Genomic DNA, 10918 nt, shown 5'->3' with positions numbered 1-10918 from the left:
AAATTATAAGAAAAATATAATATAACTTATCCATGAAACTTCAAATACTTACATTTTTTTTTTATTCTATATTTTGAACAATATTTTTTAAATTTAATTTTTTATATTGCATATACATTTTTAAATATTTTGTTAGGACATTAATTTGCTAGCGGACTCAAAATCTTGATTAATTAGGCAAATTATCTTCCATTTTAATTTAAAAATAAAATTTTTACCCTTTCTTCTTCTTCTTTTTTTACCTCCAAAGTATTCTCTCATTTTAAAAAAAATCTTAGTAAGAATATCATTGGCTTTTTTCCTTTTGTTTCTAATAAAAAATAAAATTTAAATATTAACTTTTCTATTTTTGTATGCAGTGCCCAAGAAGTGTTCTTTTTTATTTGTTTTATTTATTTAAGTAATATAAAAGCATTTACAAACATGTTTCTTTTGGTTACGTGAGGAAAAGGCAATAAAAACTACACTTTAAAAAAAGCCACTCCTACAATATTACCCAGCAATCATTGATGCAAATTAATAGGGGATCTCAGAACACAAAACTTGTCTAGTTGTGGTGTGATGCTCCCATCTTTGTCAATACATCACCATAAAAATTTCTATGCTCCAAAGATACGTGGTAATCTCGTGAGGTTCTGAAAGTTCTTTATAATTTGTCCCATATTTATGAAAGTATATATATATATATATATATATATATATATATATATATATATATATATATATATATATATATATATATTGTGTCATTTCTTACAAAAATTCAACACCTCTTAACAATCAGAACACGCAGAATATTTCTATATTCACTCAAAGCCAAAGTCAAACCATTTAGAATTGCTAGAATTTCACCGTGAATATTAATACTATCTAAAATTACTATGTTATCACAAGACCCCCACACAAACACTATTCTCGCATTAGACCAACAAAGCCAGCTTCCATATTGACATTAGACAAATATAATTATTAGCCATAGATGATTATAACCAACCCATCTCCCGTTCTCATTATTGTTAACATCCACAGGATTCAACAAGACAAAGTTTTCTTTGAATAAATCTTTTTTTTTTAAAATAAAAAAGTATTTATAAAAGTTCTTACATAAGATAAAATCAATTCATGCACTTCTTTTCATTTAATTTTTTCAAAAACTAAAAACAATAATGAGTTAATTTTAATTTAGAGAAAAATTCAATGTATTTTACCTTTTTTTAAATGTTTTTTATCCAGCAGAACCAAAGACTCTCTAGAACTGGACAATATATACTTTTGAATATATTAGAACGTGTTGGAATCATTGATTAGCAATAACATGAGAGCTCCTGGTCATATGGTTGATAACAAAACAACACATTTCCAGAGGTATGATAAAAATCCAATCCTTAGACTATTAGAAGTGGAGAAATTAGAGGAAACCCATGACTTTCCAAATTTGAAAAGCAAACCAGTATTTGTATTAAACAATTAATTAATACAGAGTATCTTCATCATAGATAGGCATTAGGATGAATACTGATTGCAACAGTTTGTCTCAAGAAAAATTAGCCAAAGGAAGAATTCGTATCTTCAATCTCCAAATCCATCCCCGTATATAGACTTAGAAAAATTTGTTCTCTTATTAGTTAGTTATTAATTTTTAATTAATTATGTTGAATGACATCTTGTGTTTTATATAAACCGATTTCACCTACTAATAATGGGATAAAACTTTATTAGTGTGGATTAGTTTGGTCATTGCTATCCTTTATCTTTAGTATTACTAGTTCAACTCAGTCTTTGTCCTCATATCATTATGTTAGGAAGAGATCCTAAGCATAAGATCAATCCTACTACCTCTACCTCCTCATTCATGTAAGAGCTCATTTTTTCAAAGTTACATTATTTCACACATCTTCAATACTTACCTCTAAGGTAGAAATACGCCAGGCCAATGAGACTTTAATAATCTGAGTCTGTTTTTGAACCTTAGTTTGTTATGTTTAAAATTTTAGTTTGAACGAAAATCTATTTATGTGATTTATTTTAGGCCTAAGTAAGCAAACAAACCTAAAAAAGCAGATACGCCTGGTTCGTCACATTATTTTTATTATAAACTTATTATCAATATTAATAATTATATATTAAAATTAAATAATATATAATTATATATTATTATATAAACATGTCAACTTATCAAACTTAAAAGATTTTTATTTAAAGTCTAGAGTCTCACATTTTTTATTAAAAATATTTAAAAAAAAATCTAAGTTTAACTTGTTTATGATGGATGGTATGATCTATTTTTACCCTTACTTATGTCGGCACCATTAATATGAACAAAAGACACGTGATTGCACAACAAGTCTGCATTCGACCATCCGAGAGCTTTATAGAAATTTTGAATGACAACGATTTTTTTTATGAAGACAACGAAAATATTTCTCAACTTCGGTGTCTTTGCCTTTGCAAAGAGATGTGGAATTTAGGGACAACATTTTGTGAAACATTAATAGGCCACCACTTACGTAATAGACATAGTAATAGAATTGCTAACAATATGCTATTTAAAACTCTTTTAAACATACTTTATTATTATTGATTAAAAATTATTTAAAAATACAAAACTTTATAAGTCTCACACTTAAAGACTCTATTAATTATTTTTGTATTTTTTAATAAATTTTAATCATAATAAAAATTGTATTAAAGAATATGTTACTAAAACTTCTCATAAACAAAATTTACTAAAATCAAATTACAATTCAATTTTTTTTCTTACATCAACATTTCATTTGTCTAACTGTGTTCATATCAATGCCTTAAAAATCAGCCTGTCTATTCAGTATTTTTTTTTATAAATACAAGATTTATGAATGAGAATACAACAAAAACAAAAATAACATGAGAATCCAACCTAGAACTTGAAAATTATTTAGTAGATTAATTTATCACTAAATTATCATAATTAATTAGTAAACTTATCACATTATATATATATATATATATATATATATATATATATATATATATATATATATATATATATTACTTACATTAATTTATGTGATTCAAGTATTGACTCACTAGTTTGACAAATAACTCATCAATTTAGTACTTCAAATGTTTAACTATCAAAACGACTTTGAAAATATTGGCTTGTATGTTTCTGACTATTTATCTATCTATTACTACTAGAAAAAATATTTTTAATATCGACTATTTTAGACATTTAACAACGATTTTGAACTGATGTTAAAATGGTTATCGTTAAAAGTAGATCATTTTTAACATCAGTTATAAAAATCAATGTTGGAATCCACTATACAACATCGGTTCTCCCCAAAATTGATGTAATATAATAAAAAATAGGCCAAAAAAAGCAAAAAAATGGCATTGATTCTATCAAAAACAATGTTGTAAGTACTGTACAATGTTGGTTAACCAATGTTGTATAATACTTACAACATCGTTTTTTACAGAATCAATGTTGTAAGTACTATATAACATTGTATAATACTTATAACATCGTTTTTTTTTTGTCAAAACCGATGTTGTATGATACTTACAATATCAATTTTGACAGAATTGATGTTGTATGAAATTATGATTGAGGTTGACAGAAAAAAGAGAATGAATATTTCTAAATTAAGAAACACGCATTTGGCCACATTCACTTTTGTCCACCACAGATTGAAAAGTTTTATCCAACCATAATAGAAAATTGTTAGTGTTCAAAGACATTGTACTAGCATTTCAAACATATGTTTGATAAGCAAAAGGCAGATGGTTTTCAACCCCTGTAAACTTAACAGAGGAGGGAATTTACATACAAGCTATCCATAAAACCAAGATTAAGTACCTCTCATGAATGATCTGATGTCTGAAATTGCATAATATTCTCTACTGAGAAGACCCATCTCACAATAGCCAGATTTGAAACAAGTCAATAACCCATCATCCCATCAATAACTATAGTTGTCATTTGGGTGTTACTCTTCTAGAAAGAACTCACTTCAACTATCAACATGACTTGCTTATCCTGGTTAGGACATATTTTTGCAAAGACTTGCCCATATCTCTCTAAGACAATCCATCAAATGAGTGAAACTGTTGGATCCAATATTGAGAATAGTTTGTACAACCACTCTGAGGGTAAATTCTAGACCATTATTTGGAAACACACTTTCATCAATCTATAAGATTATTTCACGGATTACCTTTAAAAAAATAATCATACTTAACATATGCAAATGCATAGAAAATAACATACTTAATGAAAATAACCTCTAAATTAAATTATATAATTAAACTAAATTTAAACTGAAAATCCACAAGTGTGACATCCAATAAAAGTCAAAAGTTATAATTAGTCACATAATACAAGTTTTTCATAACATAGCATAACTAAAACACAAGAAAATAGTTGAATTGTTTGATTATAGAATCTAGAATTTTACTAAAGGTTGATAAACAAAATAGTAATGAATAATGACATGTGTTTTAGTTAATTAAAGTTGTTTGTTTCTTCTAGATAAAAAATAATACAAAGTCAAAACAGATATGAGAGATTGGGGGAAGGGCACTAGATGTGATAAGAGAAGTTTCTCTCCTCTACTACAAGCTCCATAGGTTGTCTCTCTACTCTGTTGTAAGCTCCACTATGACTGGGAGACCAAAGCATGAGAGTAAGAGAACAACACAGAGGGTTTTCCCTTCTCTGCTCTAATTATGGTTGGGGGGTTGTAGAAACAGAAAGGGTCGAGAGAAGGTTAAGACCAACACCTTTGTTAGGGTGAGTTTCATACCTGAACAACTTGAGAAAAGAAATATAGTTTTTTTTACTCAAATGAGAATCCAACCCGACACACACTTTTTGTGGAATTGCGTAGGCCGCTCCGAGCTCACAATTCTATGCTCACATTTTCATTGATGCATGATTCTGGTTGCAAGTTGTCTTGCAAGGCAACTGGAAAATCACAAAATCATGTGATTTCACAATTTAAAACACAATTTTAACATTAAAGGCATCCATTCCTCTACATCAACAAAAACAAATAAAGAAACTTCTCTGTATCCTTTTGTGATTTTCCTATGAGATCCATAACCATAAAAAAGATCACGAGTGACATTGTAGTCTAGTGGTGTCACCTTGGGGCAACGTGCAATAAAAGTAACATTTATTATGGCTCTAGCATGGATAATTACCTGGTTATCTTTGTCCCAGTATGATAAGCAAACTTTCCTCTCCAAAACCTCCTGAACAAAGACGCGCTAAGGGGCCCACCTTGGGAGGTCTAGGAGATAAGCGCACTCTTCCCATGGCTAGATGAATTGGAAGTTTGATCTGCACAACAAAAACAATCAACCAAATTGAATATGAACACACTTGATATACTACTTCGGCAACATGCCAATTTTTAATGTAAAAAAAAGATGTGACATAGAACATTTATTTTAGCCATAATCAATAACACTGGAATTGTTAACCTAATTCTCAAACAAAATATGAGGGCATTACACAATGTTGTAAATATGGTAGGAAGAAGGTATAACAAGCTAGATCATCAACCATGATAGGGTCGTGGTGAGTTAAATAGAGCTTATGTGTAAAACAAGGAGGGAAAGGAACAAACACAATAGGAAATAAACAAAGCATATATATGTTAAACTATTACTCAACATTCATCTAGAAAAAGTAGATGATTGGAAAACTTATTAGTTCATCATCACAATGCACCATATTCAATCAGAATAGAGGTTAAATAACTGGTAAGAAAACAAATGCAGTTCATCATAAGCATGGTTTTCTTACCATATTCATGAATTGGAGCATCATAGTCATGAGCGTCTAGCCATTCCAACGATATTAAACACTCCTGCGATTATGTTTACATACAATTACACAATATTGGAAATAATGGCACCTAAACGCACAACATAATGGCACCTGAACTCACAACACTAATTTTCATTGGCACCGATTTTTGTTTTTTCTGATTTTCTTTCTATTCTATTTTACCCTTCCGTCTTCGTCACACTGAACTTACAAAAATGTCACCACACATTTTGTAATCGTCAAAACCAACAATAACTTAATGATGTTAAATCTTATTTTTGTAGTAGTGTATCCACACATACATGTAGACTCTCCTTTTCTATTGAAAGACACATACATATAAACTTGGACACAAGTATTAATGTCATATTTTATGTTATTTTATTATGTCTTAATTTTTTTTTATATATTTTTAAATAAATATTTTTTTATAATAAAAAATAATTTTCCAAATACAATATTAATTATTGTATAATTTGTATTTGATAAATATAATATATAAGTGACTTCAATAACTTCGATGATATTATTAAGTTTTATATTTTTTTAAAAACAGTACATATATATTAAATTTAATAAACATAATATTTGCTTTTTAAATATATAACATTTTGTAAAAATATATTATTAAAGAAATGTATTTTTTTACCAGAGATAAAAGTGATTATATAATATAAACTTGGACACAAATATTAATGTAATATTTAATATTATTTTTAAAAATAATAAAAATATTATTTATTATGTAGTTAATTTTATTTATATGTAAATAGATAAATTTATTAATGAATATTTGAATGAATTGATGTGAGATTGTTTTAACAGCAATTTTAATATATGATTAAATAATGAGATTGGATAAAGAGAGACATGATTTTCTTGTCCATTGTCATCTATACAAAAAATTATTAATGATTGTATTTAAAAAATATAATGTATAACTAAATTTAATAATATTATTAAATGCTGTATTTATGAAATACAATATAAATATATCAAATTTAATGAACACAATGAATGCGTGAAATTGTTTCGTATTAAATACAATATAAATAAATTAAATTTAATGATCTACACAATGAATGCTTCTTAACGTTTCGTATGAATTGTAGTAAAGAAAAACGTTTCGTCGGCTCGGAAAAATAAAGAATTATATGTATGTAAAAAATTGTGATGTGAAATAGATTAATAAAATCATTATATATATAGAGAGAGGAAGGAGGGATAATGTGTGACAGAGAGATATAGCTTTACAATTTTAAAGGAACTTTAAATTAATATAAATAAAATAATTAATTTTAAATAGTGACAATTAAAATAATTAATTATTTTAAAATTTAAAATATTAATAAAGCACAAATTTTTTTAACAAAAACTAAAGAAATGTTTAAAATAAATTTTTAAAAATTTAATATACTAAAATAAAAATTAAAAAAACACTATAACATAATAGATAAAAATAACATTTAACATTTTTATTTTGTCATGCCAAGTTAATTTTATGTTATATTGTCGAGTATGAAATCAACAAAAAAGGTGTGATTATCATTATTGTGCATAGTTTAATCATATAGTATGTAATTTTCAATGCATATTTTGATTCATGCAGTGGATATTTAATAATTAATTCTTTAAGGAAACTCATTCATGAAACTCAATATATATTATATTTATATCTTTTAATATTTTATAAATTGTTAAAACACTGAAAAAATGTACAAAATTAGCTATTTAATAAAATGTATTAATTACATTAAAAATATAAACACCATTTCATGCATATTGTAATTATTTTGTTAATTATATATTTAATGTTTAAATACATTAAATTTTTAATTAATACTTATTTTTGGTATAAGAATAGTAATAAATATATTATTTTGTATATTATAGAATATTAGTTTATGCAAAATGATTAATTTTTTTAAGGATAATGCTAAAAATATTTAATCGTTTTATTAAATATTTATCTTATTTATAAAAGTAAAGTTTTGTGTTTAATTAATTGTTTTTAGAATATTCAATATTCATGAATAGCACTCTTATTTTTTATTTTTGTATGTTATAAATTTAAAAATCAAAATTTTGAATTTTGAATTTATAATTTTTAAGGAAAATATTTGATTAATATTTAATAATTTATATATTAAATATTTTTATCATTTACCAAACTGTTTTTATATTTTATCTTATATTTTTAATGTATTTATGAATAGATCTCTCATTTTTTTTATTTTTTTTATTATTAAATATTTTTTATACAAATAACTAACTTTTATTAATAGTGTTTAAGGATAATAATTAATTAATATTTAATAATTTTATTAATAAAATTTATTATTTATAAAAGTAAATTATTGAACTTTAAATATAGTAAGACCTTTAATTTCATTAAATATTTTATTTTTAGTTAGGTATAAATGTATTAATAATATTTTCAATTAATTATTTCAATGATTTTTTTTCATTTTGATTTTAGAAAAGTAAATTGTTCCCTTAAAATAGTCTTCTCTTAAAAAAGTTTTGGAAATAAAAATTAAAGATTTAAATATAATTTTGGTTCTCCTTTTATCAATAAATAATTTTGGTTTTTTTATATTTTAGAATAGAAACATCTTACTTTTCTATTTTAGAAGATTAACAATTTTAGTCCAAACTTTAATTTTACTAACATTTATTTCTTTTATTTATTATATTTTCATTAATTAAATCATTTTTTAATACCTTAAATAAATGTTAGGTTGAAAATTAATTACATAAAAAATTACATCCCTTCTTTTTTGGGTACAAATTTACATCCCTTCTACATCTATTAAAAGAACAAACTTTCATTCCTCTTTTTGTATCAATTAATTTGATACTTACGAAATGGTAAAGAAATGTAAGATAAAATAAGTGTCAACAAATATTTATCATTATGTGACATTGCGGATTCAATTTAAATTTTTCAACAAACACTTATAAAAGTAAATAAATAAACAAATATATAAAGTAATTTAATTAATTTATCATCTAAATTAAATAAACATATAGTTTTTTATATAAAAATTTATGCAGTTAACTTTTTACTTTTTTTTTTCTTATCTATGTTTTCTATAGATTATTTTAATTTGTGAAAATTTGATTCATTTAATATTTTGTTTCTTTTGTAAGTAGAAATATTAAAAAGCTTATTGTAAATTTGTAATTCACTCTTTAGTTTACTTTGCTTTTTTTTTTTCGTTAATTCAAATAATAGTTGCCACTTTACTAATCGTTAATTTCATATAATAACACGTGCAACAAAAGGTGGATGATTATCATTGCATTGCATAGTGAACATGTTTTATACACCTTTTTGCAGGTGATATTTAAACCAAAATATAATAACGGCTGTAGATTAGATAAATAAAAAGAATAATAGTATATTACTTACAGTATAAAAGTTTAATTTTTTTTAAATGTTATGCTAAAAAATGTAATGTTTATACTTTTAAAATAATTATGTTAAAATAATTTAAACGATAATTATTTCTACATTATAAGATTATCAGTAACTCAGGACATAGACATTAAACTTTTTTTTTTCATAAAATACAAGTATTATTTATGAAAGATAATAAGTTTTTTATCCAAAAAATTGTTGTAATTGTATATGATTAGGAAACAATTTAAATTTTCAACTAAATTTTTAAGAATATTATTTAGATTTAAAATATATTATTTTATTTTTATGAGGTAGTTTAAAATTTAAAGATATTATATGTAAATTAATAATTTGTTTTCTTTTTAAAAATTAACATGTTAGATTTATAAATCTGATCATAAGATGAAAACCTAAAGAGGGGCTCAGTTTCCTAACTCCTAAGAGAGTGATGTGAATGAAGGATTTATTAAGTTTTTGTCCCAAAAAAAAAACTTACAATGAGGTTGTGATCACGTGGGTGTAGGCATTTAGGGCTGAATCACGAAAATAAATTGGTGCGGTGCTTGAAATGTAGACATGAGAAATCGAAGACATTAAATAAATTGTGATATTTTCCCTTTTTATAGTGTAACCCTTTTGTTTTATATCTGTTTTATCCGATACATAGAATTTTAACGGGAGACTACTTCTTAAATTATAACAGTCTCTCGTTAATTGATTTACATGCATACTTAATAATGTACTATAATTTATTTTACCATGTTATTTTATTAAAAATGATAATAAATTTGTTAATTTTTACACAATTAAAAATCTCCATCACCAACTATTAAAAAATTATCATAAACATAAAAAAAATCTTATTATACATAATAATTTATTATTAGATAACTATATATTTTCTCCGCTATTAATACTTATTTATTTATAATATTTACTTTAAAAGTTATACAAAAGATTATCTTTCAATGCATGCTTTTAAAGTCTAAATAAAAATACAAATTATCTTTTCATGTATAATTTATATTTGGGGTTAAATAAAAAAGAGAACAACCTATATAGTTGAAGCAATGATGTGTGTAAGGTCTTATTATGTTCATATGTAATGTAAGTAAGAATGATCTATTTAATGAAAAAATTTGTGTTTTAATTTTCTCTATGTAAAATTCTCTTAATACACACATCATGACTAAAATTGGTTTTTGATTCATTGAGTTGGAAGACACTAGTAATATGTAACTTTTAATGTTCAATTATTTCAGCATAATTATCATTCAAACAATACAAAAATCACGGTGTATGTAGGATTTGAATCATCATGCTATGTAGGATTTGAACTTACAATGTGCTATGTAATCAAGAAGTCATACTTTTAAAAGAATTAATCTTGAAGTAAATAAATTTCTTGTTAAATATAGGTGTGTGCGCATGAAGAAGATAATTAATGTTTTGTTAAGTTTTATGCCCAAATGCCCCCAAGGAAAAAAATAAACTTGTGCAGAGTCTTGAAAGAGAAGCAGGCCCAAACCCGTTGGGATGGGGCAGGTCTGGTCTGATAACAACCCCCATCCATCTCCTATTCTCCTACTCCAACATAACAATACAAAATTCATTTAATAATGTAATTTAATTTTATGTTTGACAATTATTGAGAAAAGAGGGAAGAAGTCTGAGGAGGGTGCGGGTCCCCCAAA

The sequence above is a fragment of the Glycine soja genome, chromosome 19 (assembly GCF_004193775.1).
Source record: "Glycine soja cultivar W05 chromosome 19, ASM419377v2, whole genome shotgun sequence".
Classification (NCBI taxonomy): domain Eukaryota; kingdom Viridiplantae; phylum Streptophyta; class Magnoliopsida; order Fabales; family Fabaceae; genus Glycine; species Glycine soja.
Note: the sequence above shows the minus strand (reverse complement) of the source record.